This window comes from Lissotriton vulgaris, chromosome 2_1 (genome assembly GCF_964263255.1).
Source record: "Lissotriton vulgaris chromosome 2_1, aLisVul1.2, whole genome shotgun sequence".
Classification (NCBI taxonomy): domain Eukaryota; kingdom Metazoa; phylum Chordata; class Amphibia; order Caudata; family Salamandridae; genus Lissotriton; species Lissotriton vulgaris.
The window spans coordinates 474,964,158-474,974,880 of record NC_141687.1 but is presented as its reverse complement, the minus strand read 5'-3'; positions in this window follow the sequence as shown (position 1 = coordinate 474,974,880).

Here is a 10,723-nt window from a genome sequence, read left to right as displayed (position 1 = left end):
GAGAGCGTCTCTCTCCGAGCCCGCACCCCACCCCAGGTGCCGACACATGTAATACCTTGGGGGTGCAACCTTGCTCTCCTCTCCGCCTCTCGCGACTTGGGCCTCTGATGCGTCTTGGTTGATTCTGCGCCAATGAGAATAACAAAGATCTCGGGCTGCAACAGGGCACACGCACACAGCGTCGCTGAGACTCCCTTGAGCCTCAGGTGTGCATGGTCATGGGGCAAACCTCACGCAAGTCTCAGTCTGCATGAAGCACACAAACACCGCATCTCTGAGACTCCCTTGAGCTCCTGCCAACCCCGGTCACAGGGCAATTCTTCCGAGGGTCTCAGGCTGTATGAAGCACAGGCACACAGCATCACTGAGATACACTTGACTTCTGGTGCCCACGATCACAGGGCAATTCGTCCGCGGGTCTCAGGCTGCAAAAACCACATGCACACAGGGTCGCTGAGACTAACTTGAACTTTTGGTGTACACGGTCACTGGACAATCCTCGAGAAAGTCTCAGGCTGCACGAAGCACACTCACACAGCACCGCTGAGACTCACTTGACCGCTGGGTGCACATGATCACAGGGCAATCCTCACGACGGCTCAGGCTGCAAAAAGCACATGCACACAGTGTCACTGAGACTCGATTGGACCCCAGGTGCCCACGATCACAGGGCATGGCTTGCGAAGGTCTTAGGCTGCAAAAAGCACATGCACACAGCTTCACTCAGATTCTTCTGGAAACATTTGTGTTCCTGAGTTTCCACAACAGGGATCCAGCTCACCTCAGGCCCTTGGGGTTAAGTTACTTCAGGACCCAGCACGGCAAAGTCCTTTCAAGCAGGGGGACACAGCACACAGCAAAGTCACTGTAGCCTCTTCCTTGGTTAAAACAACAAACTGCAGGCCAGCCCTAGAACACACAGCAAGGGTCAGTCCTGTTCTTCAGCCTCTTCAGTTATTTCTTCCTTGGCAATGAAGTAGCTTCAGTCTTGTTCAAACTTGATCAATCCATTTCTCTAAAGTTTAGGGGCTTCAGCTCTCATAGTTATACCCCAAAGTGTCTTTGAAGTCGTTGTGTTCAGGGGGGCACTGACCCCTGTTCAAACCAGTTTTGGGTGCCTCCCTGCCAGTGACACCTTTTTCCTTTAATTAGTGGGGGTCTGGATTCTCAATCACTCAGCAGGAGATGGGACCATTGTTTTATGACAGCAATCTAGGCCTCTTCACCTCTAAGGGCTACTCCTCCCCCTACGCTCCAGATGCAGGTCAGCCTGTTGCTGTCTCACCTCCTCCCCTGGGTCAAGATATTCCCCAGATCCAGACAGTCAACCCACAACCAGGCAGAGACACACAGAAATGTTATGGCACAAAAACCCAGCCACTTCTAAAAGAGTGGCTTTTAAACAGTGGCTTCTAAACACACAATGCAAAAACCACCAGGCATACTAAACTTCAACTCTCCATCTTAAGCCTTTGGGAAGATAGGCTGGAAAACATATTGCACAGCCTCCCCATTCTGTCCTATGGGCAAGATGGCCTTTCAACAGTGAAAAAAGAAATGGAGATTATTTCAGTGTCAGGACATGGTACACACCTTAGTATATGTCCTACCTTTCACATGCACTACACCCTGCCCAGGGAATACCACTGACCTACCATAGGGGTGTCTGATGTGCATAGAAAGGGATGGGTAAGGTCTGGCAAGTGGGTGCACTTCTCAGAACAACATGGCAGGTTAGCAAACTGCGCGCAGGCACTGCAGTGGCAGGCCTGAGTTTCTCTCTTTAAGGCTACTTGTGTGGGTGGCACAATTAGTGCTGCAGACTCACTAGTAGCATTTGCACGACTAGACATGGCACACATAGTGCACTTTACTAGGAACTTTACTAGTAAGGCAAACATACCAATCATGGACAACCAATTACCATTATACTTTACACAGGGAGCACTTGCACTTTGACACTGATCATCAGTGGCAAAGTGACCATAGCATCTAAGTTGGCAACACTATGTCAGAAAAAGGATCTGGGGGAAAGCAAAAAGTTTAGGGAACTTTAGCCAAAAAGGGCCAAGTCCAACAAAATGTATTATTCATAAATTACAGTTTGAAGTGAGTTGCTCTCTAAGCGTGCAGCACGCCTCCCATTCCTCCAGAGAGGTTGGCCTTTCCAACACTTTGTTCCATATGTCTAAATCCTTAGTGTTTGTCTGCTGCTTCTCTTTAGGGGATGTGTTGTATAGTCTTGTGATAATCCCCTTCAACAGCAGCATCTGTAGCACCTTTAAGACTATCTGCTTCTTGGGAACCCAGGGTATAGGGACTTCAGGGCTGCTCTCAATCTTGCATATGTGAACTCTAGCATTGCAGTATACTGTTGCTTCTCTGTGAGTGCCTCTAGTGGCAAAAAGTTGCCACCTATGTATAAATCTCCTAGTGTCCACACCCCAGCAGCTCCCAGGAGCTTCACAGCCTTTGGTTCATGTGTGAACAATATATTTGGGTGCACAACCAGGGGCACTACCGGTGCATATATGTAATTCTGTCTGCTCTGACTTTTAGTTTGACTGCCCGTCTTCTGCAGTGGATATATGCTGTTCTACTTCACTCAACCTGGCACCCTGCTTATCTAATTTTACCGCCATGTGGTCTATCTGCAAATTGAGTGCATCTATTTTGCCATCAATGAATTGTAGACTGGACTGCATTGCCAGCAGCGTTGCCTCCAGCCCAGAGGGTGACCTGCCCTGACCTCGTCAGAGACGGTTGCTCCACTCGCCCCGTGGCTCTCCCTGAGTGCGCCCGGTGCCCCTCGCTACCACCGCCTGCCTGCCGCCGCCCCTGAGGCTGTGACTCCTGCTTCTCCTGCTTCTCCTTTATTCTCTGTGCCAGCTCTTTGTATTGTTTCCTCCCCTGTGTGGTGCCCCTGACTTGTGTCCTGCCTTTTTCCACTTGTGTTTTTTGCCTTTCCTCCGCTTGTGTTTTACCGTTTTCCGCTTTTCCCCGCTCCCCAATCCCTGCCGCTGCTCCCCTGCGGCCTGCCCCACTTTTCTCTCTGTACCCTCTCCCCTTCCCATTCGCCACCCTGTGCCCGCCTCCCAGCTGCTCCTCCCTCACTCCTCCCTCCCACTCTCCATTTATGGCGGAGTCCACACGTACGCGCAGCGGGAGCGCCGATTGTGCGCCGAAGGTGCACCAAAGGCAAGCCCGTCTAAAATGGACCGCGCCCAGCGCCAGGAACCCTGGATCTCGCCGATGCCAACGTACCTGACAAACATACGACACCACCAGCCTACACGCACTCAACACAAGCCGGAAACCCGCCTGCTACCTGGCCACCCCGAACCGTACCCACGGACCCTTCACCTGCCAAGAGTGCAAATTCACCAGCATCCGTCCCGGGCCAGCACCCACCAAGCCTACCACCAGCAAGAACCACCTCAAGTACATCCTGCTCAACACCCGCTCCGTCTACATGCACAATGTCGAACTCTGGAACCTCCTAGACACAACTGCTCCGGACGTCGCCTTCCTCACGGAAACCTGGATGAACGCCTCCTCAGCCTCCGACATTGCCATAGCCATCCCGGATGGCTACAAAATCACCCGGAAGGACCGCACCAACCAAACCGGAGGAGGCATCGCCATAGTCCACAGAAACACCATCCGCATCACGACCAGCTCGGAAGACACCCTCACAGCCGCCGAACACCTGCACTTCCAGATACACACCGAGGCACCCTCATCTACAGACCCCCGGGACCACGCACTCAATTCAGCGAAGCCATCGCAGACTTCATCAGCCCGCACGCCCTCGCCTCCGCAGACTACATCCTATGGAGGCCTCAACTTCCACCTAGAGAACAACAATGGAAAGGGGCGACCACTCGGTTCCCCGAACGTATGGCTGGGTGCCCCGATCCCCCGGGAAACCATTTTGGGCGGGGGCGTGGCTCGGCTGGTATGCCCGAAGCGGCGTAGCCGGGGCGCGCCTTTTTCCCGCCCAAGAGGGGTTGTCCTAGACACCTACACCGAAGACCACGCCCAGTAGGCGTACCGGAGAAGGGTACACGCCCTCCCGCAGAAGGATAAATAGAGCGGGAATCCGAAGAAGCGTCCTCTTGTTCCTGTGCTCTGAAGGCTCCACCCACTCGTTGCTCGTGAGCCCTCGACGGAACAAGCAGCAATTTTGAGAACTTGTAATCTTGTTGTTTCTCTTTCAGTTATTTGGAGTCGAAGAGTCCAGGACCTCGTTGATCGGCTGGGAGCAGAATACTCGAAACCATGGCTGGCAAGGCAGGAAAGGGTTCTGAGACGGATAAGGCGCTACGCCTATTGTCGAACCGGATGGCTCGCATGGACCGAAAACTCGGACAAGTCCAATCGATCGGTCGAGGTTTGACAGAGGTCAAAAAACAACTGGCTGCACTGAGCAACCCCGGTAACCCTAAGAAGGTAATAGGCCCAGCCTTGCCGGGAGTTGTCCCCGAGGGTAGAGGGAAGCGGGTCAAGAGGAGGGCGGTTTCGGGGGAGGTCCCAGTTCCAGAGGTACCCCCAGTCGCCCCCCTCACGCCGGCAGACAACCCGGTACCAAACCCAGATGCGGGTCAGCCGATCCCGGTTGTGATTACTCCCGCTAATGATGAGGAAATGCCTCCCGAATTGGCCATCCAGTTGGCAGCATGGCTCAAGAAAAAGGCAGGGGGCGCAGTGGCCCCTGGTGACGCGGCCGAAGAGGCCAGACTACTAATCGAGAAATTGCGGCAGTCGAGAGATGCCGCAAAGGCGAATGTTCCTCTTGTTTCCCCACAGGTGGCACCGGTAGGACCTGCAGTCGGTCACGAGAAGACGGCTGGAACAACGGCCGAACCGGGTAAGCTCGCTTTGCCAATGGCGGGGGAGGGTTCAATACCCTCGAGGCGGGAGAAGGTGGCACAGCACATCCCTATGGCCACGAAAGAGTTAATATGGGGAGACAAATATGTTAACATGTTTTCATTATTAACTGACCATCGCGAGATGGAATATGCTAAAACTCAGAAGGATTTGTGGCACCCGAGCGTCTGGCGTGCCAAGATGGCGGAATTCAGGGTGGATGAGACAGTGACGAACTGGGTTAAGGCCTTTTCTATATTTACTGCAGTTATGGGGGAACGTAAACCCGAGGTGTTGACTGAATTGTCTTGCTATCAAAATCGTATTATGGATTTTTATGCAATGTATGAGGGGGAGGAATGGAAAGGTTATGACATGAAATTCCGGAAAGCGAAAGAAAACGATGCTACTCTGACGTTGGATTGCCTGGACTCGGTGTCATGGCACAAGCAGCTCCTGCCAGGGGCGGCAGGTACATCCTCGCCAGGCGTGAGTGGGTCAGGGGTCGTCCGCCAAAAGCCCGCGGTGCCCTTTCGAGCGGGCGCCGGTGGGGATTACCAGCCTAAGACCGGCGGGAATGGCGGCAAGCGTGGGGTCTGTTGGGGCTTCAATCGAGGCAATTGTAACAGACCGCAGGGAACATGTAGGTTCAAGCATATGTGTGCGGGCTGTGGGAATTCCTCACACCCGGAGTGTTCATGTAGATCTAAAAATAGCGGGACGGGAGGAAAAGGAGGGTCCAAGCAGGAGTGAGGTAGAACGTTGTGATCGATTGCCCACACCCGTTGATCTCATGGCTATGACTCCTTGGTTGAACAAATACCCTGATCATGTATCAGCTGGGGTGTTGAGGAAGGGATTCTTACACGGCTTCCACATCCCGGCGGGGGATTTTCGGGGGGACTCCTTTTGTAAAAACCAGTTATCGGTACAGCACAACCCAAGCGTGGCAGAGAGGAAAATTGCAAAAGAAGTCAGCTCAGGGCGAGTGGCAGGGCCTTTTCATCGCCCGCCGGTGGTGGAGTTCATCTGTTCCCCGTTAGGGGTTGTCCAGAAGAAAGACCCAGGGGAGTTTAGACTTTTTCATAACCTGTCTGCTCCAAGGGGTTCCTCGGTGAACGAGGCCATTGACCCGGAAGTTTGTTCAGTGCGGTACGCATCGTTCGATGATGCCGTGGCCATGTTAAATCGCCTGGGCCCCGGGGCGCTGATGGCGAAATCAGATATCGAATCTGCGTTCCGGTTGCTCCCGGTACACCCACAGGATCAGCGCGTGCTAGGTTTTGCATTTCAAGGGAGTTATTACATGGATAAATGCATGCCTATGGGTTGCTCCATTTCTTGTGCCTATTTTGAAATGTTCAGCTGTTTTTTAGAGTGGGCATTCACCGAGGCCACAGGGCATAGGCATGTTATGCACTATCTTGATGACTTCCTGTTCTTGGGAGCAGCCGGCGATACGAAATGTGCGCAGGCGCTGCATGACTTCTGCATCCTCAAGAGGGAGTTTGGAGTCCCATTGGCACCAGGTAAGACGGTTGGACCATCTACTTCACTTAAGTTTCTGGGAATTGAGCTCGATTCAGTGGAGGGATGTTTCCGTTTACCGATGGAAAAAGTGGCCAAGTTTAGGGCTTCCTTGACGCAATGCCTGGGCAAGGAGAAAGTGACCCTGCACCAGTTACAACAAACAGTGGGTCAGCTTAACTTTGCCTTGAGGGTGATACCAATGGCCCGCCCTTCTCACGCTCTATTGCACAAGCTATGGTTGGTCTCAAAGAGGGACACCACTGTACGAGACTGCCGGCAGAGGTTCGCCAGGATATGCGCATTTGGTTGGCATTTCTGGCGGACTTCAACGGTCGAGTCGTGTGGAACAAGCCGCCAGCGTCTTCAGATGAACTAGGTCTGTGGACTGACTCAGCGGGGAGCGTGGGATTTGGCGCCATCTTTGGTAATCGATGGTCGGCGCAAACATGGCCGACGTGGTGGCACTCCAGCAGTCTCACAGGTAACATTGGGTTCTTGGAGTTATTCCCCATTTGGGTTGCTCTGATGGCATGGCCAGACGACTTCAGGGACCGCTCAGTGGTGTTTTGGTCTGATAATATGACTGTTGTCGAATGCATTAACCCACAGGCAGCATGCTGCAAATTGATCTTGAGATTGTTGAAAGAAGTTGTGCTGCTTTGCATGAGACTGAATGTACAGTTCAGGGTGAAACATGTGCCGGGCGTACTGAATCATGCAGCTGATGCACTCTCTCGTTCACATATGCAGGCGTTCAGGGGCTATCTACCTACAGCGGACCTAGTGGCGGCACCATTCCCCGAAGCACTATGGCTAATCGGTGCCCCGGATTACAAGACCTCGTGGCAGCAAGCTTAGCCCCCAGGACAAGGAAGGCATACGAAGGAGCGTTTCGTTCCTATTGCACATTTTTGGGTCCGACAGGGAGTCAGAGCTGGGGTCAGGAGGAATCCTTCCTGGGGTTCCCGGTAGCGCTGCACAGAGAAGGCCGATCAGCGGCAACCGCCAGTAGGCATAGGGCGGCCATTTCATTCATGGCGCAAGTGCATGGCATAAAAGACCCAACGGGTTCCTTTTTGGTTAAGAAGGCCCTTCGCGTCTGGCAGCGCCTCGAGGGTCGCAAGCAAGATGCGAGACGCCCGATTGACTGAGACAGGTTGTCTCTACTTGTAGCGAAACTAGACGAGACATGCTCCTCCTACTTCGAAGCAGTTCTGTTCCGGGCAGCTTTCGTATTAGCATTCCATGGGGCTATGCGGGTGAGCGAACTGGTCGCAAGGAATAAGAAAGACGTTGAGGGAGGTTTGTGCAGGGATCACGTCCAAATTAGGGGTGATTCGATGGTTGTCTCGATAGCCAGGTCCAAGACCGACCAGGGGGCAATGGGAAATAGTGTTGTCGTGCAGCGCGCGCAAGGGTCCCCCACCTGCCCGATAAAGTGTATAGAGGAATACTTGGCACTAAGGGCGGCTACATGGGGGGGGGAGTTTGCTGAGGCACAAGGATGGCATCCCACTGACGAGGTTTCAGTTCCAGAGGGTGCTAGCACTGACAATCACTGCTGCGGGCATGGACCCGTGTGATTTTGGGACCCACTCCTTTAGGATAGGGGCTGCTACCGAAGCTACAGCCAGGGGTCAGAGTGCGGAGGAAGTGAAGCAGTTGGGACGATGGTCCTCGAACTGTTTCAAAAGGTATGTGCGATTGCACATGTTGTAAAGTCAATTGACATGCACTCACGCTTCTTGTCTTTTGTGTGAATTACAGTTTCGCGAGCCTGTCACGCGGGGCGGAATTTGCAGTCGACCCAGCACCAGGAGACCAGCGGTCAAGGACCACCGTCTGGAGTGAGAGTGGTATGGGTCGTGGGCCACTCATATGTGAGGCACGCCGGGGACGTATTCAAAGCAGGTGACGCGACTCACGCAGCTGGGGAATACGGGTACAGAGTGGCCTTCCATGGGAAGGGCAAGCTCTGTTTTGACCAATTCGAATCATTTTTTGAGAGTCTCTTAGGGCGGCAAAGGTCACCGCCATCTGTAGTCATAGTACACCTGGGGGGCAATGACTTGGTGACACTGGGTAGACGGGTGTTGTTTGAACAAAATTTTTCTGCTGTTAGCTGGCTGGCTAAAAGAATCCCGAGGTGCACGATTGCCTGGTCCCACATGATTCCCAGGAAGGTATGGCGGGGGGGCCTTTCGGTGTCAGCACTGAACCATTCGGTGAAAAGGGTTAACAATAAAATTGGTAAATTGTTTCGCTCTTCCCAGTTGCATAGCATTCCTCACGGGTGTATTCGGGGTGATCTCATGTATCTGAATGATGGGGTTCACCTATCCAGGGAGGGGAATGATTTACTCATAGGAGACTACATAGCATGGCTAAGGGGTTTGAGGAAGCATGACCTTTAGGAAGAGTAGGGGGGGCCGGATAGTCGGTCAACTATCCGGCCTGTGGTGGTAAGGTCATGATCGGTGAGCAGTAATTTCAAGGTCCCTAGAGGGTGGCGCCACCCAGAATGGATGGGAGCGCCCGGGGGGAGGCAGCCATTGGCCCCTCCCACGGGGAGGCGGCACCCACTAAGGATGGGTCGCCTAGGGGGAGACGGCCATAGGCCCCTCCCAGGGGGGGAGGTGGCTAGATGCCCCTCCTACTAATTTCCCGGGGGCCGGATATCCGCGACGGCGGATAGAGGGTGTGGGGATGGGGGGGAGTCCACGCGGTCCTTCCTACAGATACCTCACACGGGAACTCGGACGACCTCTAAGATGGCGTAGAGTGGAAAGGGGGCCCCCACCACGACAAGGGAAGTTACAGTTGGCAACGAGGGTAGAGTCCTCTGCGCATGCGCCACTCACACCGTGAGGGCGAGAGTTTTGGTAGTAGGGATCTGACACCGGTTAAGACCTTGCCGTTGGCCCTTAATGCTAGGATGTACAATTTTAATTTAGAATGTATGCATTTGCAGGATGTTAGACTCGGCTAGGAAACCTTTGTATTAGAGATCTGTTAAGGTTAGCCAAAGAACATGTCTTCATCGAAATTTTATAAATGTAAAATTGTACATGTTATGAAACTTTTATTTAATGTTTTAAATTTTGTTTCATATTTTAATAAATACGGCCGGGAGGGTGACTCCCTCCCGCCTTCCAAAAGTTCAACCTGTGTCCGACTTCTCCCATTCTTGGGGATTGTGTTGGGAGGGGGTGGCGGGCATCCCGGCCATATGGAAAGGGGCGACCACTCGGTCCCCCCGAACGTATGGCTGGGTGCCCCGATCCCCCCGGGAAACCATTTTGGGCGGGGCGTGGCTCGGCTGGTATGCCCGAAGCGGCGTAGCCGGGGCGCGCCTTTTCCTGCCCAAGAGGGGTTGTCCTAGACACCTACACCGAAGACCACGCCCAGTAGGCGTACCGGAGGAGGGTACACGCCCTCCCGCAGAAGGATAAATAGAGCGGGAATCCGAAGAAGCGTCCTCTTGTTCCTGTGCTCTGAAGGCTGCACCCACTCGTTGCTCGTGAGCCCTTGACGGAACAAGCAGCAATTTTGACCCACCCACCAGCCCCTTATGGCAATGTTTGTTTTTAATAAAGTTTTGCTGAAGATAGGCCTTTTTTCCTTTGTAGAAAATAAAGGAATGTTTCAGTTGAGGATGTGACTTCTGCCTGTAGGATAATGTTTTTTCCTTTGTAGGAGTGAGCAGTCGATGACACGTCAAGGCAATGTCAGAATTTTTTCTTCCTTAGTAGGTAAACAACTGTCGTATTTATTCTTGGTCGGGCGGTAAGGTCATGATCGGTGAGCAGTAATTTCAAGGTCCCTAGAGGGGGGCGCCACCCAGAATGGATGGAAGCGCCTGGGGGGAGGCGGCCATTGGCCCCTCCCATGGGGAGGCGGCACCCACTAAGGATGGGTCACCTAGGGGGAGACGGCCATAGGCCCCTCCCAGGGGGGGAGGCGGCTAGATGCCCCTCCTACTAATTTCCCGGGGGCCGGATATCCGCGACGGCGGATAGAGAGTGTGGGGATGGGGGGAGTCCACGCGGTCCTTCCTACAGATACCTCACACGGGAACTCGGACGACCTCTAAGATGGCGTCGAGTGGAAAGGGGGACCCCACCACGACAAGGGAAGTTACAGTTGGCAACGAGGGTAGAGTCCTCTGCGCATGCGCCACTCACACCGAGAGGACGAGAGTTTTGGTAGTAGGGATCTGACACCGGTTAAGACCTTGCCGTTGGCCCTTAATGCTAGGATGTACAATTTTAATTTAGAATGTATGCATTTGCAGGATGTTAGACTCGGCTAGGAAACCTTT